The sequence below is a fragment of the Peromyscus leucopus genome, chromosome X (genome assembly GCF_004664715.2).
Source record: "Peromyscus leucopus breed LL Stock chromosome X, UCI_PerLeu_2.1, whole genome shotgun sequence".
Lineage (NCBI taxonomy): Eukaryota > Metazoa > Chordata > Mammalia > Rodentia > Cricetidae > Peromyscus > Peromyscus leucopus.
The window spans coordinates 39535487-39562113 of NC_051083.1; the positions used below are offsets into that span (position 1 = coordinate 39535487).

At 40.2% G+C, this 26627-nt stretch overlaps 1 protein-coding gene across 13 annotated transcripts in view; it reads left to right on the forward strand.

The window, feature by feature from the left end:
- The window catches only part of LOC114681372 (F-box-like/WD repeat-containing protein TBL1X), a 164490-nt gene that overhangs the window by 107664 nt on the left and 30199 nt on the right, over window positions 1–26627 (forward strand). For all 13 annotated transcript variants that reach the window (XM_028854855.2, XM_028854858.2, XM_037198825.1 and 10 more), the window contains one exon: window positions 24295–24389. The gene's annotated coding sequence lies outside the window, so the exon portion shown is untranslated. The remainder of the gene's footprint in view (window positions 1–24294; window positions 24390–26627) is intronic.

Genomic DNA, 26627 nt, shown 5'->3' on the forward strand with positions numbered 1-26627 from the left:
GGATGTTGTGAAGGAAGAGCCCAGTCTGGATGCTGTGGGAAGTTGGCAGACCCTCTGCGAAAGAATACCTCCATTAATTCAGCAAGAAGTTTAAGGAGAGGCCTCATTAAGTCCCTATCTTTCTCCACTGAGTATTTTTAGAAGCAGCAAATATCAACCATAAATATTTAATGCTGTGTTTATAGACTTTAACATCACAAAAGTAAAAAAAAAAAAAGGTGACTGTGAGGGAGCTAGTTGCACAGATATTGGAGAGAAAGTATTTGAGAACCTTCCCTTGTATGAAGAAATTATCTCCAATATCCATAGGAAAGGAAGCAAATAGTTCATTTTAAAGAAGTCACAGAGAAAATATCAGTAATGAATACATTCTTTGGGTACTAGGCTCTTTAAGAGGCTTTGCTAGCCATAAAAATGAACGAACGAATGAATGAATGAATCAATCAATCAATCAATCAGTCCTTTGTCAGCAATTTGGAAATTAAAATTAAACATGCAAAGACATATATACACACATCCATAGAAATTCCCCCAACCTTTATGTGTGTGTTTATGGGTATGCACCTGGCTGTGTGTCTAGCTTTGAAGTGTATGTCTTAGTTACTTTTTTATTGCTGTAAGGAGACACTATAACAAAGGCAGCTTATAAAGGAAAGTATTTAATTTGGGTACTCATGGTTCCAGAAGGTTAGTGGTCATGATCATCACAGCAGGGAGCCTGGTGGCAGGCAGGCAAGGCACTGGAGCAGTAGCTCAGGCCTCTTAAAGATCCACAAGTAGGAGTTCAAGAAAGAGCTAACTGGGAATGATGTGGGATTTTGGAACCTCAAAAGTCCACCCCTAGTGACACACCTCCAATCAGGCCACACCTCCTAATCCTTCCCAGTTATTTCCACCAACTGTGAACCAAGCATTCAAATGTATGAGTGGATGAGGGTGGGGCATTCTCATTTAGCTGACCACAATATCGTCCCATTAAACTTGGAGAAAATGCACATGGACTGAAAATACGTGCCTACATCCTGCCTGTCAAGCACACAGTCTATGATTTATTTAGCACATGTGCTTGCATTTTAGACTGCTTCCAGTTTTTGCTTTAGGGGAGATTGCTGGAAATAGAAGTGTAGGGCTCTTGAGACAGATTATCAGATTGCTCTCTTGAAAGGTCAAGGGACTGGAACCATGGGGGGTCAGAGGGGTTGGAAGAATGGAGTGGAAAGGGGTTGCAATCAGATGAGACCGCTCACAGTTAACTAAGCCAGGCATGCCTGGTAGCCTGTGTTTGCATTTCTCCCTTGCATTTCTTTGATTCTTAAAGGGGTAGAATGTTGGTCTTCCATTTGTATTCATTTCCCTCTACTTGAAAACTTGGGGCTTCTCTTGAGCTGTACAATGTATGGGTTTCCTGTCAGCTGTTTTCAAGGACTGCAGTGTCAGAGTTTCACCTGAAGGCACCCTACTGACATTTGCTGGTACATTACTTGCTGGACTTGAGCCAAATGCTGACTCGAAGTATTAGAGCTGCATATTAAACAAGGGCTAAAGAGAACACGCTAACAACTCAGTGTCCTAAGATTGGACACAGCACCTGTGTAGTTAATTATGGCACTTCTTTCCTGAAAAGTCAGAGCTATATACCACAATTTCAATTGGTTGTTCATGGTTATTGATAGACTTGGAGCCCCCGTCTCTTAGCTCTAGTATCTAGTCCTAGATTGGTAGAGTATTTTTAAGGGTGAGGGCATAGCTTGGTTGCTAAATTGCCTTCCGTACAAGGACATGAGTTCAGATCCCCAAGGCCCATGTAAAAGCCAGGCACTACAGTATACTGCTGTAACTCTAGCAGTGGTGCAGTAGGGAGACCAGTGGGTCTCTGGAGCTTGCTGGACAGGTAGTCTTGCCAATCATTGAGCTTCTGGTTTAGTGAAAGACCTTATCTTAAAAATAGGGTGGAGAAAGCCAGGTGTGGTGGTGCATGTCTTTAATCCCAGCATTTGGGAGGCAGAAGCAGAGGCAGGCTTTGTGAGTTCAAGGCTAGCCTGGTCTACAGAGGGAGTTCCAGGACAGCCAGGGCTACAGAGGGAAGCTCTGTCTCAAAAATCAAAAGAAAACAAAACAAATAAGGTGAGGAGCTATGGAGGAACATGCCTAACACTGATAGTTGGCCTTCTTGCATACATGTGTGTACACAGCTACAAACAATACTTAACTATACACACACACACACACACACACACACACACACACACACAAAATAAAGATACTGTTCACTTATAGATTGACAGTTGTGGAAATTGGGTAGACTCATAGGATATTAGGCAATAAAATACTGTTTTAAAATTTAGATATGATTTAACAAGCTTGTGGTTTGTTTCTGCTGCTTATTAGCCACAATTCAGTGTTTCTGAGAATGTGTATGTGTTGACATGTCTTGAATTACATACAATTTACCCGAATATTTGATGTGGCAAGCTGCACACTGTCTTAAAAACACTGAATTGGCTTGTACTCACGACATGGAGAGAAGAACTTGTCTTCTGTATTTCTCTGAAGTCATCATTCAAACGTGTGTGTGTGTGTGTGTGTGTGTGTGTGTGTGTGTGTGTGTGTGTATAATTGTGCACATGACAACCATTTGGAGGCCAGAGGACAACTTTGGGTATTGGTTCTCTCTACCTTACTTGAGAGAGGGTTTCTCTTATTTGCAGTTTCATACTCTAGCAGCATCCCTTGATTCTCTTGTATCTATCTACCTCCCGTTTCCTGGTAGCGGCATCCTGGCATCACAGAGGCTTGTGTTCTCTGAGTTCTAGGGATCTGAATTCAGGTCCTCATACTTGTGTGTCAGCACTTCACCACCAAGCCATCTCACCTGCACCGTTATTCAGGCTTCAGCTAACAGATCTCCTTTTATGGCTTTGTGACATCACACTGTTCAAAAGTATACCTACTATCTATCCCAGCCTTTCCCTGAGCAGAGTTTACTTTAAGCTTGTGTTTCTTTATTTCTTCCTAAGAAAGCATGTCAAACCCTGAAATGAAACAGAAGAAAGGCAAGGAGAATGATGATTGAGAAACTACTGCTGGATTGCTCTGATAATTTTGGAGTAGATGGTCTGTGTTTTGCAGATTTAGCTTCTTGATGATGCTTGCATATTTTTGCTCAAAAGTATGCTGACTGGGTAAGCCAGGCTTTGAGTGAATCATTTCCTGCCAGGTTCAATATAGTTTGAGCTAATCCATAGAGATGTGGCTTGTGATTCCATTTTTTTATCAATAGGAATTTGCATGGTGCTACCTCATACAATCGACATAGACTTTGGTCAGGGAGAGGCATGCTATACTTAAACCTTTCTTTCAGAATGTGGTTCCTGGTGGATAATGGTGACTCTGAACTTAGCTGCATAGGGTTTGTGTGACTATAGCCAGTTTCATCCAGGAACAAATAACTCATGATCAAATGAACCCAAAAGCAAATCTCTTCTTGTGTTTTGTAATTTCCATCTCATGAAGAGAACTATGTACTTGCTACATAGATCCATCGTGTGATAGGTTAGTTCATTTTTAAATTTCTCTTGTTGGCACAAGGGCCCCTGAGTAGTTTGACTTGTCACTATGGATTAAATGAAGCTATTCAACACAACATACCCCAGCATTTGAAGACATTTGTTCCTTTGTGCTTGTTTTTAATTGAAAATAGATTTTTTATATAATATATTCTGATTTTGGTTTCCTCTCCTCCTCCTAGATCCTCCCCACTTTCCCACCCACCCAAATCTACACCTTTTTTTCTCTCTTTCATTAGAAAACCAATTAATAATAAATGAGATAAAATAAGAAACAAACAAGAATAAGACAAAGCGAACAAACAGAAAAAAAGTCAAATAAAAAGCACAAGAAACACATAGGTGCAGACACACATACACATATAGAAACCCATAAAAACAAAATCAGAAACCATAATACATAAGCAAAAAACCTGTAAGCTCTTTTTTAAAGAAAAAATGCACAAAGCATTATGAGCTAAAAATACCAGTCCACTTCCTTTGCTCGTGCTCGTGCTCGTTCTCTCTCTCTCTCTCTCTCTCTCTCTCTCTCTCTCTCTCTCTCTCTCTCTCTCTCTCTCTCTCTGTGTGTGTGTGTGTGTGTGTGTGTGTGTGTGTGTGTGTATGTATGTGTATACATGCCCCCCTCACAGGTGCATGTGTGTCTGCGGGGAGGCCAGCAGTTAACATCTGGAGACTTCCTAGGTTGCTCTCCACATTATTTGTTGAGGTAGTCTCACTTGAACCCATGACTTGCCAGTATGGCTATTCTTCATCACCCTCTCTCTGCCCTTGGAACTCCAAAATTAGAGACAGGTCAGCCCACCTACCCAGTATTTATATGAGTGCTGGAAATCTGAACGCCTGTCCCCAAGCTTGCATGACTGAGCCATCTCTCCAGGCCCTCTTGTGTTTTTAAAGAGTGAGGCTTACTAAGTTTTGAAAGAACAGCTGAGAATTGTCAGCAACAGGATGTCCTGTCTGAAAGAGGATTTAGTAAGACAAGAATAACTACAGTAACCAAGAGTGATCCAAAGTGGGACATTTTAGTGGGAGTCGCCCAACAAGATTTGAGATTTGACTAGTGCAACTGAAGAGTAAACCTCACTAATGTCACCATTGCCTTCTCTGGCACCTGTTAGGAAGGTTGTAAATGAATATTGTTGTCAATATTTCTATGTACAGACAAGGGAACCTCACTGTGTGTTCATAGCTCACCTTGCTGCCTGTTAGAGCAGTAGCTAAGATATGTAAGGGTCAAAGAGCTCAAAAGTGGAAGGTGCCTGTCAGCTCAGTGCAGGAACCACTTGCCCATGACGTTTTTATTCTGCCTCCCACAGCTTCTACCTGCAGCTTGATCTAGTGTCTAAGGGAACTTACAATAATTTAGTATATTAAAAATAACTTCAGAGAAAACTGCCTTTTTTATTTTTCCTTAGGGATGACTTATCTTTTGCCAGAACACTGAGATTATTAATGTGTTTCAAACTGTTCAAGGAGAGAGAAGGATGCTGAGAGCATAGAACTAAAATAGTGACTATATAGCCTTGAAAACATTCACCTCTGGAGGCTGGGGAGATGGCTCAGTGGGTAAATGCCTGTAACACCAGAACTGTGGGGGCAGAGAAGAGGATCACAGGGGATTGCTGGCTGCCAGCCTAGCTCCAGCTTCAGTGGGAGACTGCCACACGGGAATAAGGCCAAAAGTGATAGAGTAGCACACTCAGTGTCCTTCTCTGGTCTTCATGCACATTTGGGGACATGCATATACACTTACACATAGACTGGACACACAAACTTCAAGTGCCTCTTCATCATTTCCAGCTACCATTAACATGTTTAAAGCCTGAGGTCTCCATGAACTCACTATTTTTCTTCACCCAGTAGGAATGAAATCAGCTGCAAGTGAAAAAGTATAAAGAAACTAGTAAATTTATTTTCTACTATCTGACCCTGTGTTAGTACTGAAGCTTCTTTTCATGTATAACACCATGACCCTGAACTTTGCCTAGACGCTGGAGAGATGTCTGCAGTCAAGATCATGTGCTGCCTTTGCAGAGGACCCGAGTTTGGTTTCTAGCACCCACCATGGTGGTACACACACTGTGACTCCAGTCCATGGGATCTGACACCCTCTTTTGGCCTCAGGAGTCACTGCACAGATGGGCATGTATATGTAGGCGAGGCACTATATGCAGGAAATAAAAATAAATCTTAAAAAGAATTACTTCGTGGGGCTGGAGTGAGCAGTTTAAGATCACTGGCTGCTCTTGAAGAGGATCTGGGTTCTAGTTCTAAAACTTACTGACAGCTTACACACCGTAACTCCATTTTCAGTCAATCTGACAGCCTCTTCTGGCCTCTGCAGGCACTGCACATACATGGTGCACATACATATATACAAATAAAAATACACTTATACCTAAAAATCAAATTTACCTGGTGTATGCAGAGTAATGTGATTTCTATAGATGCTCCTTGTGTTTCATATTGCTCATGTGAACAGTGTATGGATTTTGCATGTCATTTTGATTGCATGCCTACAATTACAGTGATGATCTGGTCAGGATTTGAAGCTCTCAGGCTCCTTTGTGAAACTAGGCAAACCAACTCATAAAATGGAAAATACTTTTCAAGTGGAAAGTTGCTCTATTTTTAGGCAGGGGTTAGTGTTAAACTAGGACAAGTTTGTGGTTATTAATGGATTTGGAAGCGGTTCAGGAAGAAAAATGCTGTAGACATGTAATTTAAAAATTTGTGTGTGAACCAATTAGAAAAGAATTTCATGACCGAAAAGTTCCCTTTTTCAACTGTGCTTTTTATGAGCTTCTAGTCACGTATTTTCAGTGAAAATTTTACATCCAAGTTGAAATTTGGTGAATGTAAAAAATGAAGACACTTTTATTGGTCTTGGAGTTTGAGTAGTAGGAAAAAGAATGTAAAAGGCCTTGATAATATTTTGGCTACTTTTGATGTTGAGATGAGGTCTCAGTATGTAGCCCAGGCAGCCCTCAAACTCAAGAGCCTCCTGCCTCAGCCTTCTGGATGCTGGGGTTACTTCTGTGCATCACCATGCCTGGCTTCAAAAGTAAATTTGTATAGGAGGTAGAGGGAGAAAAATTTTGTTTGGGCCCTAGATCTAGTGAAAATACATCATGGTGGGGAAGGCATGGCTGCAGGAACAGGGGCATGAGACAGCTGGCTACCTTGCATCCAAACTCAGGAAACAGAGAGATGAAGGCCAAGGCGCAGCTCCTTTTTCCTTTTTATTCAATCCAGTACCCCAGTCCATATAATGGTGCCACTCAGATTCAGGGTGAGTCTTCCACCTGTGTTAACCTAATCTGGATAATCCTTCGCAGACATGCCCAGAGGCTAGTCTCATCTAGATAATCCCTCTCCCTTAGGTCCTGAGGCTTGTCTCTAGGAGATTCTAGATCTTGTCAAGTTGTTAATCACTATTAACCATCACACATACTGTGGTCCTACACCTCTGTGACTCCCCCTTTGCTTGATAGCTATGCATTTTGACTTCCTGACGGACATTATGTTCTTTGATATGTCCTCACTTCATCTCTCAGTTTAACAGATTGACAAACCCAGTGACTATTCATTGGACAGTTACTGGGTGAAATGCAAGGAAGGTAGCAATGAACAAACCAGGCAAACACCTTGAATCCTACTAGGCAAAGCACATGCCCCGCATAGCACTTGGCATGCCATGATGCTAAGAACAGAAACCTGATACAATCAGTGCAATATTTGCATTTTATTGTGACAGTGTTCACCAAAGAAGCATACAGCTTATTAAAATACTGTTCGAACAAGGATGGAACCCAGGGTCTCGAGCACAGAATGTGAGCACTCTACCATTGAGCTGTACTCCAAGTCATCACTGAACATAATTTATAGTATTATTTTGGTATGCTTGGATTGTTACAGTTTTGACCTGTGTAATTTAAGAAATGTGTAGAATGTCATTTGTCTTTGTTCAGTCGGGGGAAAAGGAACATTCTTCAGGGTCTCTCTGTCACTTAAAAAGACTGCAAAGAGAAAATGTTTTTTTTTCCTATAGCTGCTATAGTGATTAGCAATGCCATGCTTCTGTCCACATGTTACCTCATCCAAAATATAACCTGCTCAGTCCATATATTATTACTTGTATGTATGCTTTCAGGGCTATTCGGCACTGGACAAAAAAAGAATTATGTGTTTGTGTGTACACACAATACACACACACACACACACACACACACACACACCCCCGCGCGTGCGCAACAGAAAAAGAGGCTATCATATTGATAGTGGGAGTGTTCAAGGGACAGTAACTGGGCGGGACTAGAGGGAGGAAAGTGGGGAATTGATATAATTCTATTTCAGTCAAAAACATTAAAAATAATTTAACCCTTTAATTCTTCTTTATTAATTTAAATTTATTCATTTATTTTACATCCCGACCATGACCTAGGCCCTCTACATATGTGTGACAGTTGTGTAGCTTGATCTACTTGTAAGAGTCATAGTAGGAAGTAGGGCCTGTCCCTAAGGCATTGGTTGGTTTCCAGGAACCTATTCCTCATACTGGGTTGCCTTGCCCAGCCTTAACCCTTTAATTCTTGCTAAATCTTTCAGCATAAATTTGCCTTTAAGAGATCTTTGTAAGTAATTTTAACTATTCCGACCCAGAATGTCCATTCTTTTTTTTACATTTCAATGTTTTATGTTGTGGTGTTCATTGCATCATTTGAAGGAGAGGTTTTAATTCCACACAAAATGGAAGACTCTAAAATGTACCCATTAAACTGCCAAAAGTGGTGAGACTAACAGAAGTCCAATTTGGATCCCGATTGTTGTCTCTCTGTGATTGCAGATCATGTAGCCTCTGCCTTGCTTGGAGCTATAGACCCTGGAAGCTAGTTTATATTCTGGTGTAAAGACAAATCTAAAAAGAAAGGAAAACCCCCAACACTAGAGTAATTAAGTCCTGAATGATTAACTTCATCACGTAACCACCCTCACCACCCCAAAATAACACAAAAGACTACTTTCACTGTAAAACGGGTACTGATGGGCTAGGGCAGGAACAGGTTGTGGAGCTCTGTCTAAAAAGCACTTTGAGGGATTGGGGATTTAGTTCAGTGAGGCACTGGGTTTGGTCCTCAGCTCTGGGGGGAAAAACAATTTGAATTGTGTGTATACATACTACCGAACCATGAGCTTCTCAGCAGTTAGGGTTAAGATGCCAAGGTTTAATGCAAAGAGTCACAATTTCATTCATGGACTCAATACAGATTTACAAAGAGCCTACACATTACCAACCATTCCTAGATTAAAAAGAGAAACCATGGCAACTCTAGAGGCCCATCCACAAACATCTACAGCTGAAAGAACCTTATTTGGAACTGGGCTTCTATACCTCTGAAATGGTAACACCTCGAAAGTTGCATCATCTTTAATCTAACGTGATATTGACCAAATCTCATGTCCCTGACATACACATTAAAAGTGTACACTAAATTCTGAAAGTAGGACTGCTGCATAATAGTTTAAAATTAATGATTCTACAGTATTAATTCCCTTTCTTATCTCCACCCCATATGTGACAACACATGCAATATTTGTCTGAGTCTGGCTTATTTTTTAACAGAATGATCTCTTGTTCCATCTATTTTCTGGCAAATGATAGAATTCATTCTTTATCCTTGAATAGAATTCCCCCTCTCTCTCCCTCCCTCCCTCGCCATCCTATCTGTCTGTCTATCTATCTATCTGTCCATTCACCACCACCACACACACACACACACACACAAACATGCACGCACGCACACACATTTTTTTTTGCCCATCCATCTGTTGATAGATACTGTCCTGATTGATTTTTGTCAACTTAGCACAAACCTAGACATATCTGGGAAGGGGGAATCCTAACTGAGAAAATTTCTCCGTAAGATTGGCTTTGTAGGCAAGTCTGTAGGGGCATTTTCTTGATTAATGATTTGATATGCATTGGTCCAGTCCACTGTGGGTAGTTCAACTGCAGGGCAGGTCCTGGGTTATCTAAGAAAACACTGGGCAAACCAGCAAGCAGCACTGCACCATAGCTTCTGTTTCAGTTTCTGCCTTCGGGTTCCTGCTTTGAATTCCTGCCCACTTGCCTCAGTGACAGATTGAACCTGGGAGTTGTAAGTTGAAATAAACCCTTTCATCCCCAAGTTGCTTTGGTCATGGTGCTTTATCACAGCAATACGAACTCTAACTAAGACATATACCTGGTCAATTTCATATTTTGGCTGTTATTAACACTATAGAAGTAAATATTGATGTTTTAGTGTTTCTGTTACTTGGGCTGACTTAGATTAAAGGTTCATTTTTAAATAGCACTTTAATGTAACCATATGTCATGTTATCTAATACAGACTTACCCCACTGTGACCTATATATCAGGATACATACAGTTTCTCTGAAACTCAGAGTTTTTTGTTCATGGTTGAAGTCTTACTGGAACTTGGCTCTACACATTGATTTTGATATTGAATGTGACTATTTGATTCAACAACAGAATAAAGAGGTGACAGCAGAGGCAACATAGCCTCAGGCTGTTTCTTCTCTATCCTCTAAGAATAAATTTGAGCCCGATGCCTATAATCTCAGCACTCAGGAGGACAAGGCAGGCAAATCCATAGTTCCAGGATATTTCAGATTGCATAACCAGTTTGAGGCCTTGTCTTAGAATAGAAAGGAAAGATGTGTGGGGCAGAGAATTAACTGGCAAACCCAAGTTAAACACTCACATACATATCTGTTGACTGATGCATCCAGCTGCAAGAAGTAATTGTGGTTGTTTAAGACCCCAAGAGGATAGATATTTTTATAAAAGTAAGCCAGTCTTCAGTTTTGCTCATTTCAGATATATCCCCTTTTTTGTGCTTGGGATTACACAACTTCGCTTCCTCACATTTCTGTTAAGCAGCTATGTGTTCCTACTGAATTAGAGGTATATTTCAAAATCATGAAGGTGCCCAACTTGGGAAGAGTCTTCAAAAGTCTGTCCCTTTGTTCATGCTCAATTTGGGAACAAGATTTGTATCCAACTAAGAGGTACTGTCTTTTTCTTTTTTAAATTAACCCACAATAATCCTATAATATGGTATAAATGTCCTTCTGAGAGCTCTAAGGTGGTTTTTACACTGGAATATTAGAAAGAGCACATATTCCCTTTGTGAATGATATCTTCAAGATGCCATTTTATTTTTTTTAGTTTTCCATTTTATGTGTGTAATGTCTATTATGTGTGTATATTTGTGTGCAGGTATATGCCTGCCATGCTATGCATCTTGAGGTCCGAAGACAGCCTCAGTCAGTCATTGCCTTCCATATTTTTTGAGACAGTCTCTTGTTGGCTGCTCCATAGTCCAGGCTAATTGACCTGTGATCTGCTGTCTTCTCTTCCCATGTCTCTGTAAGTGTGCTGGGATTGTAGACATATGCTGCAGCTAGCTTCCCATGGGTCTTGTGGATCCAAATTCAGATCTTTGTGACCAAGGCTTTAGCCACTAGCCATCTCCTCAGCTCTCCAAATGCCACTTTAGGACCACATTTTGTGTTTGATTTCTTGTAAAGAAACAACAACTCCAACCATCATACCTGTATCTATATAGATTACATTTAGCATATTGTTTTATTTAAATCACCATCTTAGCACCTGAGATGAATTTTGACAGGCTCAAAGGAAAATAAAGTTGCAAAAATAGCCAGCACATTTGGAATTTAGTTTTTATAGGAAATGGGGCACGTGTGCTTTCTCTTTTCTGAAACTGCATTTGGAAATTTTATTTGTATGAAAAACTCTTTTGCTTGGGAAAGAGGAGTGGAGTAAAAAAGAGAAAGGTGGGCAGATAAAATCATCTGGGAAACCAGCCTGGAGAACTGTTCAGAGTGCCATTTATGTAGTCAGATTGGCAAGACACACAAATTCAATTTGAGAGTTAGTAAAGATTTTAATATTCTCTTCCAGAAGCAAAATCTGCTAGCTTTTTTTTTTAATTTGGTTCTTTCTGCCTTGCTAAATCCTACGTGCTCCTTTAAAAAAAACTTTTATAATTATGTTACACAAAGGACAAATTCATCCCCTTATGTGGTCAGTTTATGTATTCCTTAAAAGTTGTGGTGTTGCAGCCTCTCGGTGTTCTGTTGCTTGGACAGGGGAACAGGGGTTCTCAGGAGCAAGGTAGCTAGATAAACTTAACTGAATGGGGTTGGGGTCTGGGTTCAATAGAGAGACCCTGGGGAGATTATCTGGGAAGGTTCTTGATGTCAACCTCTGACCGCCACAGGCATGTGTGCCTACATTCATAGTGAACATGCAAACAAATATATACCACACAGATTCACATAAAAGGAAATTACACAACATTGTGGTGATTTATGTGCAGTTCTCATTGTGTCCTTACTGCATGTGTGGTTTTACCTGCATTGCAGCATATGACTTCATGTAGCCCTTTGCCCATTCACCAGCACTGACTATCTCCTGTAAGATACCCAGCCTTCATGAGGAATTCTGCAGCTCATCTAATGACAGCTTCCCCTGGGAAATAAACTCCTCTTGAGAGAATTTGCTAGTTTACATGGCTAGGGAGACAGTGTCCTCCTAGGGATATGGGGTGTTAACTTCCAAGAAATAAGGCCACACTGGAATTCAGAGACAGGGAAAAAACAGACAGCTCATGCTGTACATGTGGAGAGCGTGATTTAGATGAACAAGAGATGTAGCCAATAGTTTGATCTTAGAGTAAACCACCAAGAAAATGAGAAGTCAGAATATTCTTTATTTTGTTTATTTATGTGTACATGATAGCACACTTGTGTCATGGTGTGTATATGGGTGAGAGGCTAGCCTTTGGCAGCCTTCACCTTGTTTGAGGCAGAGTCTCTCTCTTTACTGTTTCTGCCATGCTTGGTATTCTAGGCTGTCTGACCTTTGAGCCAATGACTGATTTCTCCTCTTTTCTCTTTGCCTCTTGCCAGGAGCACCTCTGATTTTACAATTGTCCATTTCCACATGGGTTCTGGGGCTGGAATGTGGGTGGCCGGGCTCTGCAGGACTAGTGCTTTGACCTACTAAACCATCTCCTTGGTCTTCCTTATCTCTTTTGAGTTATTTAAAGCATTTGACACAGGCCATGTGGTATAATGGAATGTCGATGGAATGCCATGTCAGTGACCTATGGTCAGGTTTCTCTGGATATGATTATGGAGGGTCAGATTTTCCTAAAAGTCTTAACATGAGATATGTCTCTGCTTCTGAGTATCTTGTAGCACATGGTACTTGGCATGTTATTGATCCTTTTCCAATGAAGTTTTTTGTATTTGTGTTGGCTTTAGTACCCCATACCCAGAGAAGTAATCCTAAAAGGACCAGCAGTGATGATAGGATATGGGAACTCTGCTCCCCTCCTGAGAAGGACATTAAATGGGCAGGCATTTAAAAATATTTTTACCCCTGTTTTGAGCTTCTTTGGGTCTTTCAAATGAGAGCAAAACTTATCTTCTGAAAGATGTTGTACTTGGCCCTGCTTCTCTTCTGGAGTTTTCTTTCTTTGTAATTAAAGCTTTTTATTATTATTGTTAGAGAGAGAGAGAGAGAGAGAGAGAGAGAGAGAGAGAAGAGAGAGAGAGAGAGAGAGAGAGAGAGAGAGAGAGAGAGAAGAGAGGAAGATAGAGGGAGGGAGGGAGGGAGATGAGGGAGAAGACAGGAGAGGTGGGAGAGACAGTAAACACAAGTACTTGATGTGTGAATGTGGGCATGGATGTGCCACAGTATGGAAATGGAGGTCAGAAAACAACTTACAGGAGTCAGTTCTCTTCTTCCAAAATAGCTCCTGGAGATTGAACTCAGGTTGTCAGGCTTGTGTGGCAAATACCTTTAGCTTGGATCCATTATCTCACATGGTGTATATCATTAGTGTACAGTACTTACAATAGAGCATTTGTAATACCTGGCACCTCATGAGATATATGTCAGTTGCTTCATGAAACATGATGAACATGGCTTTTATTTAAGTGACAGGTTTCTTGCTTTATGTGAAGTGTTTGTTGTCCCAGTGGTCTCACATTGTAAACCATCTCCTTTGTATCTGCCCCCTCTGAGAATAAGCTGGTGGTACCCCTGTTCTTCATTCACAACAAAGGCAGTATGCAAAGAGATCAGCAACCATGTCACTGATGTATCTGGGAGAACCATACTGCATGTATTCGTGGGGGTGGAGGATATCCTGCTTTTTACTGCTCTAGTGTTTTCCACACACTGAGTCCACTCCAGTTAGCAACACCAGACAGTAAGAAAGGGCACTGAGGGATCAGTTCTTGCAGAAGGGCTGATTGTTTATCTTAGGAATTGAAAAGTATTTGTCTGCAGAGTAGCTTGGAAGTTTTTGCAAGGCTGGTTGTGTCCATGTCCTCGGAGCCTCATCAAAACATAGTTTGATATTCCTAAGGTGCAGATCCCAGGGACCAGAGTCCTGGACCATGGCCCCTCTCATGGTTCCTCCCCTCTTCACTGATAAATCCCTCAGTGACAGAAAGTAGACCTGTGTTAACCTGGAGTGATGTCCACAACCTTTTAGACCCAGTGTGTAATGTCTGTGTTCACCCTGATAATAGCTGTAGATTATCTATTTTGACTTTTCCTTGTTTTTGCAGTGCAGGGATTAACCAGGCCATGGTGATACTGCTTCATGGTAGAGGTCAGCAAACTATTGGCTGTAGGATCACTTAGCCACAGTTTGTCTTTGTGGGTAAAGATGTCTTCGAACATGTCCTCATCTGTCCATTTGCTTCTTACTGGCTCTGTTCCCACTTGGAATACAGTACTTGCCCTGATAGTATAGTCATAACATCCATAATAGCCTAATGAGATGTACATTTTATCTACATTGATTATGTTACAGACTTCCTGTGTGTTTCTTTGTTCTTAGATGTCCATAATGTGAACCAATGACTATTAAAATGCCTAGCTGAGGAGTATAACTTAAAGATATAGACCATCATTGTTTTCTTGATTAAGAGAAATGAGAACAGCACTCACAATAGAGGTACATGATGGCAATTATGTGATTTCTGCTACCCAGCCCTCTCATCTCCTGCCAGTATCATCACCAGCAGTGTCCGTGGATACCTGAATTACCTACCACCTTGAAAGTGAGGAAAGTGAATCTCTCAAATGCCCCAGTGTGTGATACACTGTACTCCTTAAGGAGCCTGGTGGCCAGGTCATTTTTCAGTCTTCTTGCAGTAGAGTGCTGACCTTATATGATGGAGTATTCACTTACCAACCGTACTAGATAATAGGCAGAACTCTGTAGCATCCTTAAATGGTTTGTTACAAGGTCTTACTATGTAGTCTTTGCTGTCCTGGAGCTTGCTATGTAGATCAGGCTGCTCATGAACTCAGAGATGTATCTGCTGTGGCTTCCAAAGTGCTTGGATTTTAGGTGAGCCACCAAGCCAGGCCCTCATTTTTAAAAAAGAAATAATCTTGCCATATAGCCAAGACTGGTCCCAAGCTCTTGATCCTCACATCTCACCTCATAGGTCTTGGGATAACAGGCAGGCCCCACCATATCCAGTTTACATTTCCTCTTTTATGTTATCTTTGGTGTGTGTGTGTGTGTGTGTGTGTGTGTGTGTGTGTGTGTGTGTGTGTGTGTATGTATGTATGTATGGTATATGTGCATATATGGTAGCCAAAGGATAACCACAGGTGTGCATCTTCATCTTCCACTGTTTTTGAGATAGTCTCTTGTTTTGCTTCATCCTCCAGGCTAGCTGGTCTGTAAGATTCCAGGGTTCTTCCTGTCTCACTGTAAGAGTACTGAGATTACAAATACACACTTTTATCTGGCTGTACATGGGTTCTGGGGATCTGAGCTCCAGTTCTCATGCTTGTAAGGCAAGCTCTATATCCACCGAATCATCTTCCTAGTCCTTATTGTCATTATTTTTAAAGTACTTTCTCTGGACTCTGGAAGGAAATTAAAAAAAGTCACAAAACACAGGATGATAAATTGAGTATAATATGTGTATTCAGAGCTAGTATTATTATTAATCTCTTTTGCTATTGCTGTGGTAAAATACTCTGACAAAAAACAACTTGAGGGAAGTGCCAGAGAGATGGCTCTGCAGTTAGGAGCACTGCTTCTCTTCCGGAGGACCCAGGTTCAAGTCCCAGCCACCCACATGATGACTCATGTCTATAACTCCATATTTAGGGAATCTGATGTCCTCTTCTCACCTCTGAGGGCACTAGACATGCCTGTGATACACAGACATACGTGCAAGAGGCAAAACATTCACACACATATAATAACAGTTTTGTAAAAGCAACTTGAAGGTGTAAAGGCTTTTTCTGGCTCATAGTTCAAAGCTACAGTCCATCGTGATAAGGAAATCAAAGGCACAGAAACATGAGTCAGTTGATTACTTGGCATCTAAAACCAGGAAGCTGAGAGATCAGTTCTCGTTCTCCTTTTTTATACAGTTCATGACCACTTTCATAACAGATCTTTCCTACTTCATTAACCTAGTCAACATAATTCATTACTGGCATGTCCAGAGGCCAAATAATCCCTCACAGGTATGCCTGAAGGCTTGTCTCCCAGGTGACTCCAAAATCTGTCAAGCTAAGAATTAACACTAACTACCACATAGATTAATATGAATGTGTGTGAATTTATTGATATAAAAATATATGTGAATGTGGGTAATTAACATATAAAGATTCTCAATGATGTGGTCATCACAATAAGCATGACGTATCATTACCTTATACATTTACTAGTAGAATACACATGCATGCATAGTGTGTTTGTTATAGACAACATAAGTGGGATCTGGCTTATTATCACCCAGTTGTATTATTTTAACACACCATTTAATACTGACCATTCACTTTGTATTTCTACTACTTTTCTTCATTTGTTTCTCCCTATCCCTTATCATTTCTGTATACTTTTATGACTTAGAGATTTTTACAATTCTGCCCTTCGATTAACTGTATTCTCTCTCTCTCTCTTACTGTGTGGTTCTAGTGTTTATAGCCATCATCTTTGTCATCCTCTGTATATCTATCTGTTGACATTACTGTGTCATGTTAGAACTTCACAATATCTATCTTTAGTCCTGAACTATTGTCATATATTTCATTTTTATACATGTTATAAACAGTCTGTTGACTCCTGTAGTTAACTAGTTTTTCTTTGTTTATGAATACTAACCTAAATTGGGAAGATAATGGTGGGAAATATGCTTATAACTTGGTCTTGACTTCCTGCACCATGCAGACTTGGGTTACCAAGAAAGCTTCTGTTTGTAGGTATCATGTATAACATTGAACACTCATGGAAAGTGGTAGTAGCAGCAGTTGGCAGTACCTCCTAACTTACTATACAAACTCAGTAAATAATCTTAAAAATATTTCAAAAATCTTTATTTTATTTTTACTTATGTGGGTGTTTTGCCTCTCCTTTGCATGTACTTTTGAGCACCACAAGCATGCCAGGAACTGAAGTTACTCATGGTTCTGAGCCACCTTGTGGGTGCTGTTAATCAAACCCAGGATCTGTGGAAGAACAGCCAGTTCTCTTAACTGCTGAGCCATCCCTCCAGTCCCCATTTTCTCTATCTTAAATATATGTCAAACATTGCTCAGACCCTGTCACATTCTGTAGAGTGTTCCTTCCACATGTTAAGGGAAAATTGATGTCATAAGCCAAGAATGCCACCTGCAGATAACATCACTGAAATATTACACCTACCCCCCAGAGAACTCCGACTCCAATTCAGCCTGTAGACATGGAACAGTATTTTTTTATTATTTTTCCTATACTATTTTTAAATTAAATTTTTCTCCAACAATCCTTGCTTTAAATTTTTTTTTTTTGGTTTTTTGAGACAGAGTTTCTCTGTGTAGCTTTGTGCCTTTTCCTGGAACTCACTTGGTAGCCCAGGCTGGCCTCGAACTCACAGATCCGCCTGCCTCTGCCTCCCGAGTGCTGGAATTAAAGGCTTGCGCCACCACTGCCCGGCTCCTTGCTTTAAATTTATAGCTGTCTATTGTGTTTATGCTATATAAGCTCAGTTTTTAAAGGATATTAAGTTTAGGCCCTCAGAATTTGTATACGAAATTAGTTATTGTTAAGAAAGGCAGTATCATACATAAACACTATAAATCTAATTTTAAAAAGGAGGGGATTCCTTGTATGATGCATCTTCAGAAATGCATATAAACATAGGGCATTTATGTACAACAATGACAAAATACCGTGTTGAAATCAAGGCTAATTTTGTTTGATTTCTCCTCATGAAATTTTTGCCTAAGTAATTTGTATACAATTCTGCATATATAGGAAATATAAAACATTACTGATGATAAATCATAAAAATTTATTCCAGAAAAGTTCTTTTGTACTTTATCATTAACATGAATGCAGATTTGCATACTAGTGAGATGGATGTGTTTATTTTTACATAAAGAATTAAGTGATGATGTGGTAGGATGTAGAACATCCTCATTGGTTTTCAAAGTTGATCAATATTTTGAACTTACAATCTTCATTGCCAAGAATGCCACTTTGTATAAATACATAGCACAAAATATTTAAGACCATTTCAAAAATTTTTGGACATTCTGTCCTAATCCTAAGCCAAAGTCCCATTATTATTTTTGTCATTATTATTTTAATGAAACTGATGTCAGATCTTGGGAGATGGCTCAGTGTTCAAAGTACTTGCCTGGCCAAGTGTGAGGACTTGAGTTTGGATCCCCACCTGTAATAATTCCATCCTGGAAAGATAGAGACCTGGGATTTCCTAGAGCAAGCTGGTTAGCAAGACTAACTGAATCAGTGACTTGATTGAGACCCTCCCTCAATCAGTAAGGTGGAGGAGAAATCATGCATATGTGTAACCTCACTTCAGCCTTGGTTCTGAACACACAACACATGTACTGTCCAAGTACTCACCACACTCTGAGAATTGAGACTGGTTATATGTTATGATCTGCAGTGCTTTCCTCAGGTATACAGACTTCTGCTCTTATAGAAACTGCATGGCTTAATTATAAAATGCAAATGTATTTTACCACATCATTGCTCAACATGCTAGTATCAAGTTAGTATATTTTTGGGTGTCTGATCTTAAAATTTGATGCCTGAGTTGCTGAATTGAGTTTTTCCCCTCTTCCTCATTTTCATATGGGCTGTACATGTGTATATGAATATCTGACATGTGTGTGTGGAGCCTCAAGGTGGGTGTTAGGAATCCCGTCTCTAAAAACAAAACAAACAAATAAATAAAAATAAAACAAAGAAATAAATTAAATGAAGGTAATCTGAGGAAACAATTCAGATATTGTCAATTTTCACCTTCCTATGCCCATTGTCATAGTTTCATGGGTAAAAAGAAAATTGAGGGTGGTGGCCTGATTTTAATTCCCAGTGGATAAAGGTTCATGGAGACCTGGCCTACTTCTTGGCACTATTATTATACTTATTTTTTAAGTCATTAGCATCTTGGCATACTTTTGTTTCAGTCAAATACTGTCATAGATTTCAGGCTTCCAGAGCCTATTGGGAATTGCACATTGATTTTTATATTATTTTGGAGACCACATATGTGCGCACATGTGTGCTTTTGTTTCTCTCTGTCACTGCCCTGGAGCTCACCTCCACTTGGTTTCTCCCAACATTGCCTGATCGCCCCTGGAAGGAAAATCACTTAACACTAACAACATGGTGCATGGCTATAAAAAGGAATGAAGTTAGAGCCTTGCTGTGGAAGGAAGAGCTCTGGAAATAGAGAAGAAGCCAGACAAAAATGGTCACTATGTGATATGTATTTATGTAAAATGTTCAGAGTAGGTAAATCCAACTAACAGTTCTGATACTCCAAGCAGAGGGGTGTCATACTCTGACACAGGTATGGACATCCAACTAGCAGTTCTGATACTCCGAGCGGAAGGGTATCATACTCTGGTATGGGTATGGACATCCAACTAGCAGTTCTGATACTCCGAGCAGAGGGGTAGAATGATTGTGCGTGCATAGGTGGAAGGTTTTCCTTTAGTATGATAGAAGTTTTTTGTGGGTAGTGGTTCCTTAAGATGTCATTGTACTAAATACCACCAAAGTGCACATTTTCAAATGGTTAATTTTATGTTAAGTGATTTCATTTTACTTCAACTAAAAACAATAATCTTGAGGATGCTGGAGTATATTTAATGATAGGGAACTCAAGTCAGAATGTTCTTGTCATTTTGGGGTAAATGAGTCTTGACGACAGGATTTCCTTTTGTGAGGAAAATATTTTTCAATTTGACATCATTTTTAAAGAGGACTCTTTAAATTGCTAATGCTCTTCTCATAGGCTAAGAATGTAATCCCCAAAGTAACTGCCTTTGAGGAACACACTTTTATATATCATTTCAACACCGTTTCTTATATGCAATTTAAAAATTCCATGTGATTAGACATGGCCAAGTGGAATAACCACTTGCTATACAAGGATGAGGACCAGGCTTTGGATCCCTAGAACCTATAGAAAAACCTAAGTAAAGCCCACTGTGCAAGAGACAGAGGCATCCCTGGAGCAATCTGTCTAGTTAGATTAGCTCAACAAGTGAGCTCTCCGTTCAGTGAGGGACTGCCTCAGTAAATAAGGTGCAGAGCAATCAAATCACTGATGTCAACCTGTGGCTTACACACACATGCATGCGAAAGTGCTAAAATGCTTGTGCTGCTGGTAGGCTACGTATTAGCATGCATGCCATGCCTTTAATCTCAGAGCTCGCTGTGCATCTAGTACCTTCACCTGAAATCCTTGTACTCCCAAAGCTCACTGGTAATCCAAGCATTGATTTGTAATCCCGAGTACTCTTTGTAGCACTCATTTGTGGTCCCAGCACTGGCCCACAGTCGCTGCACTCATGTCTAGTTCCAGCACATCCACTGTCTGTAACTCCAGGATTCAACATCTTCACACAGACATACTTGCAGGCAAAACACCAAACAACTAGAAATGTTGTATTTTTTCTAGAAACAACTAGAAATGAGTATTTTTTCAAATGTGCAGAGCTTTTCTGAAGCACTATAAAGTGATGAACAGGGTTTAGAATAAAGTGGGAATGAAGAAACCTACCTGTTTAACTTCAGAATGGGCCTTAACAGAGGGCATTCCTGAGTTTGGACATTTAGCTACATCTGTGTGACTTCTCAACCCTGTGGAACAGTAACTGTATGAAGAGATAGAGGGTAGGAAAGTAGGTGAATGCTGGCTCAGGAACACTCAAATAGGACATTAGTGTGCTGAGATGTCACATCCAGGGGTGTAGAAGGAGGACCTACTTAAAATCCTGTAGCCCCAGCATTGAGGAGGCTGAGGCAGAAGGATCTCATTTTCAGGTTACTCTGCATCATTAATTCAATGAGATGTTGTCCCAAAAGAAAAATAGAACAGGGCAGGGATGCTGCTCTGTGGTAGAGAACTTACTTAGCCATGTGCAAGTCACTGAACTCCAACCTACACAGGAAGAATTCCAAAGAAATCTTTCTGAACTCTAGTATCCTTGTGAAAATATTTTACTTCCTTCTGTCATTTTGCAATAATGTGGCAGAGAGATTGTGTAATTACTGTGTTAATGTGTGTTATCTGCTACTGCAATGTTCTGTGACCATATATGGTACATCCACCCTCACTCTTTCTCCCTCCCTCTCCCTCCTACTGTACATACTGTGCGTTCAACCTAGAGTACAGAAATCAACATGGGATGGCATTCTTCCTATTAGCAGTAGGCATAAAAATGATATTTTGGATAACATAACAGAAGGAAATACAGGATACAGTGGAGAAAAAAAAGGAAGGTTGGGGGTACCTTATGCCTTAGGAATTCTGTGTCCAACTTAGGGAATTCATGAACAATAAAAATACAGTGAGTTTCTTAGTTATTTTTCTATTGCTCTGATAAAGCACAATGACCAAGGCAAACTTGTACTGAACCTGGAGCTCACTGATTGGTTAGACTGCCAGTGATCTGCTTGTCCCTATCCAACAGCATTGAGGTTACAGATGTTCAGGGCCATGTCCAGGTTTTGTATGGTTTCTGGGGATCTAAACTCAGGTCCTCATGCTTGCAAAGCAATCATTTTACCCACTGAGCCATCTCTCCAGCCCCGAGAACACCAACTATTGATGATGCTTTTGTTTATGGTACTAATCATGGGGAAATCAGTCTAAACTAGCTCTTAGAAGGATTTTAATTTACTGTTTTCAGCAATCAACTAATTATTTTTGACAGGTTGTATAACCAGAAGAATGCCATTAACCAAAGTCATAATTCCCCTTTGTGTGTGTGTGTGTGTGTGTGTGTGTGTGTGTGTGTGTGTGTGTGTATGTGTTGATCACACACAGATGATAAAATCAATTAGGCTTACAGAGTTTCACAACATATATAAAAGATAGTCTTCAGTTTTGAAACTCTGATTTGTGAGTTACCATCTGTTTTGGACCAAGGAAAATAGGAATTCAATTCTAAAGTTTTCTCTGAACAGCTTGTAATAAGAACTGTTAGTATATTAATTGCTTATTGAATTATGATAGGGTTTAATCTTTTAATTTACAGGCAATTTGGAGCTTTTTGTGGTGACAGCTGCTTATATTTTGATACTTTGTAGCATTTAGCTATTTCATCATAAGGCTTATCCCCCACCCCATAATTTACAGCTTACCCTGAGTAGTCATTGCTTCCCCTTCAGCTTCCTTCAAAGAGTTTTGTCCTTTTTCCACCACATTTTTCCTTTTAAAAGGATATACTTGTCTTTATTTGATGTATATGAGTGTTTGCCTGCATGTGTGTATAGGTATCACATGCATGTGCAGTACCAGAGGAAGCCAACATTGTCAGGAAATAGAGGCACAGATAATTGAATCTGCCATGTGGGTGCTGGGAACTGACCTCAGTCCTCTGCAAGTGAGCAGAGGACTCTAACTGCAGGGCCATCTCTCCAGCCCCTCTTTCCCACTGCATTTTCTTCATAGCGAAATTTTTTATTTTACAAGCATATTCCTTTGTGCCTGGTTCATTCTGGTTTGGTGTCTTTTAATTTCCATTCAGAGATTTTTGTAGGTGAAATTTTTATGAGTCTTATTTTTATTTCTAAAATCCTTAAGATTTCTTTCTTTTTTAATATTGGAATGAAACATGGAAGCCTGTGAACTTGCCTGTCAAATCTCTTTCATTTCCTTCCTTTAAACAGCAGAACTATAAACATAACTCTGTAGGGCTGATTTGCTTGAATTTCCTGAAAACAGTTTATAATGGGTAATAACCAGCACCCTCCCTCACAGCTTCACTGGTGGCTTGGAGTTACAGCAAACCTGCACCTTTTAGCTGTTGCTCAAGATGATCAAATAAGAATTTGAGAGGCTGGAATTGAATTTCCTTGGTTCTTGCGTTTTCTGATGGTTTTGGATAGTTTGAACTCCAGGAGCAGGATTCATTCATAAAGAAAGAAAGTTTACAAGGGTAGTAGGAGTAGATCTTGTTAGGTTAGATCTGCTGGTTAGCTGATTTGTGTTCTTAGTTGTTGAAAAATAAAAATAGTTTTTTAATTTTATATGTATATGTTAATTTCTGCATGTATGTATGTGCACCACATTCATGCATCATGCCTATAGAGGCCAGAGAGTATTGAATCTCCTGGAACAGGAGTTACCGTTATGAGCCAGCTCACCATATGGGATTTGGGAACTGAATCTGGGTTCTCTGCAGGAGCAGCCAGTGCTCTTAACCACAGAGCCATCTTTCCAGCCTCTTAAAGAAATTTTTGGTGTGATGTAAAGGATGGTGTTTTCATGAGCTAGGAGCCTAGATTCTTCAAAGTCATTTCAGGGTCCTGCAAGATGGCTCAGAGGGTAAAAGTACCCAGCAGCAAGTTTGTTGACTAGACTCAGTGTGATCCCAGAGACACAAATGGTGGAAGGAGGGAACTGACTTTGGAAAGTTGTCCTCTGGGTGCCTCAGGTGCACACACAGATATACACTAAATGAATCAGTAAACAAGTAGGTAAAAATACAGAAATAAATTCAGTCAGAACCCTTTGAAATGGCAGTTCATAAAAACACCACTAGAGAGGTTGAAATGGAGCTAGGGTATGATTGAACTCTTGCCTGGCTCCTTCAAGGCTCTAGGTTTTATACCCCTAGCACCAAGGGAAACAAAAGAATAAAGACATTAGTTGGTGATGACTTTGCTTTTTGATGAGCCAAAGATACGATATGAGCAGATGTGCCAACACACTAACAAGCATGCTAGATTTATTCTAAATGTTATGCATGTCTTTACCTGAGGGTGTACACAGGTTATTGGTTGCATAAAATACTGTCCTAAAGACTAAGGTGCCTCCTGGGACATTATTTTAAGTGATAGCACCAGCAGAATCTATGTTAGTAGTGATTTTATCATGTCAGAATTGCTACATGTATAATAATGCCTGGTCAGCTGTTTTAATCCCTATTCCATTTTGTATTCTTTGTATCTAGAACCTCTATCTTCATACAAAAGGTGAAGACAAAAATGATGAACGAATAAAATGTGTAAAATATGACTTAGGATTCCATCTCATCCTAAGTAGGGATGAAAAGGGATGGATTCATGGATTTTCATGACATTTGTTTGCAAGTCTTTCTGTTTCTCTTCAGGGTAGTCCTGGTCTTTGTGGGCACCTCTCAAGGTCTGTGATCGGATGCTGGGTGGCCCACTGCTCCAGAGATCTACACATGCACTCACTGTGACGGTAAGCCACCTCCTTCCATGGGGTCCCTCCATTTTGTGCCTGCCATCCATTTGAGAAGTGGGCCTTCATTCAACAAAGCTCTGCACTTGATTTCAAATTATATTTTAGGAAGAAGTTACAGATCTTTCTGCTAAAATTGAAGGAGGGAGGGAGGGAAGGATGGAAGGAAGGAACATCAGGGACTTACTATGGCTTCCATGGTTACTTTTCACCTTTTATGACCTTCTTAAGAGTTTTGGATCTTGGTTGAGCTAAAATAAGCTTCTCCAAGTGTCACTGTGAGGAAACAACACCTTCAAAAAGCAGTCTTTCTTGTCAATATCATGAGCTACACGTAAGCTGTGACTTTTATTAGAATGGGGCACAGGGTGTAGCTTTTATTTGGATCGCACATGTGAATTCTCTGCTTCATTAGTTTGTGAATATGATTTATATCTGTCTGCAGATTGACTTGCTGGCTGCCTTGGAAATTTTGTAGGAAGTCATACAGATCACTCTGTATAAATCTAGTCACAGACCAGAATTTCTCAGACAGCACACAGTGGTGTGTGCTCCAACTGATCACTTTAAATGAACATCCAAAATAAAATTGATGGTGTAAAGTGAAGTTCTTACCTTGGAGTTAGGGGAGCACTTCAGCTGTAGAGCATTTGCTTGTCATGCATGAAGCCCCAGGTTTCATCCTTAGCACTGTAGCAAAATAAGCAGATAGATAAATAAATGTTGTTTTGATTTTAGAGTTTTATTTACAGATTTTTATGTGTTCAGCTTCACTTTTAATATCTTTTTATGTAACTCTGATTCACTTCTAAAACCCCGCAAAGCTTTCCTAATTTTAAATGCAAACCGGGACACTTAGGGGCCAACAAAATGGCCCACTTGATAAAGTACTTGCCTTGCAAGCATATAAGGATCTGAATTCAGAACCCATGTAAAAGCCGTGTGTGAGGCAGCTGTGTTTGTAACGCCACATGTGGTTGACCTCTGACCTCCATGTGCTCATGCACAGATCCACATGTGCACCCCACACACCCATGCACTAAATAGATCTTTGAAAATTCTTGCTATGTTATTTTCAGATGATCAAACAGAACTAGTGAGAACGGGTTTAACTTTTACTGAAATGAGATCCATATATTTCAGGCATTTTTGGATTTACTTTCCTGTTTGTCAGTTGATGGGCATCTTTTGTCTGCTCTGGAAAATGAGGTCCTAAACACTTGAATGAAAGTGTTTGTGTGGACATGCTTTGTTTCTTTGGTGTATTTACTTCAGGGTAGAGTTTCTGGACCATATGGTAGTTTCCAGATCTGGAATAGTGGAGAATTATTCATCTTTTTTAAAGCAAGCGGCTACTGTGTCCATCAATATTGGGAGCTTTAAAAAAATTATTTTATTATGTGTGGTAATGTTTTGCTTGCATGTATGTCTGTACAACATGTGTGTGCCTGGAGCTTACCAGAAGAGGACATCATGTCCCCTGGAACTAGAGTTACAGATTGTGAGCTGCCATGTGGGTGCTGGGAATTGAACCTGAGTCCTGAAAGAGCAGCCAGTGCTCTTAACTGCTGAGCTATCTCTCCAGCCCCCTATTTTGGGTACATTCGAACTGTATTTTGAATAGTCAAAGAAAACATGGGAAAGGGGAACCATTCTGCCTCAGCGTTTTGATTGGGTATTGCACTGAGTATGTAGTGATCAGCATCCCTTGTTCATAGTGCTTTCTTGGACCTCTTGTTAAAATAGTTGGGTGTGTTTGTGAAGTATGTTTACTTACAGATGTCACTGTAAACATCATTCAGGCAGGATGGGCTGAAGCAGTTGTTTCTATAGTAGAAATGGAAAACCCCGCCTTAGACTAGGAAAGACTAAGAGAGATTAGGGGGTCATTGTTTTAGTCTGTATTTTAGTCTATATTAAAAGGAGATGTGTGAGGCTGGATACTTACTAAAATATAAAGGTTTGTTTGGCTCACAGTTTTGGAACCTTAAAGTCCAAACAGCATAGGTCTGGCTCATGCGAGGGCCCCTGTAGCTGTATTAACCTCGTGGTTATCACATCACACTAGTAAGAATGCCTGCAAGAGTGATTACATCACAAGGCCAGGAGACAGAGGAGGGAAGGGGCCAGTCTATGACCTCAAGAGGGCTTGCCTTTTAAATGTCCACACCACACTGCTCCCAGCATCTGAATCCTTGGGGGCACACTCAAACCATTGTATTCAGTCCATAGTGGTCA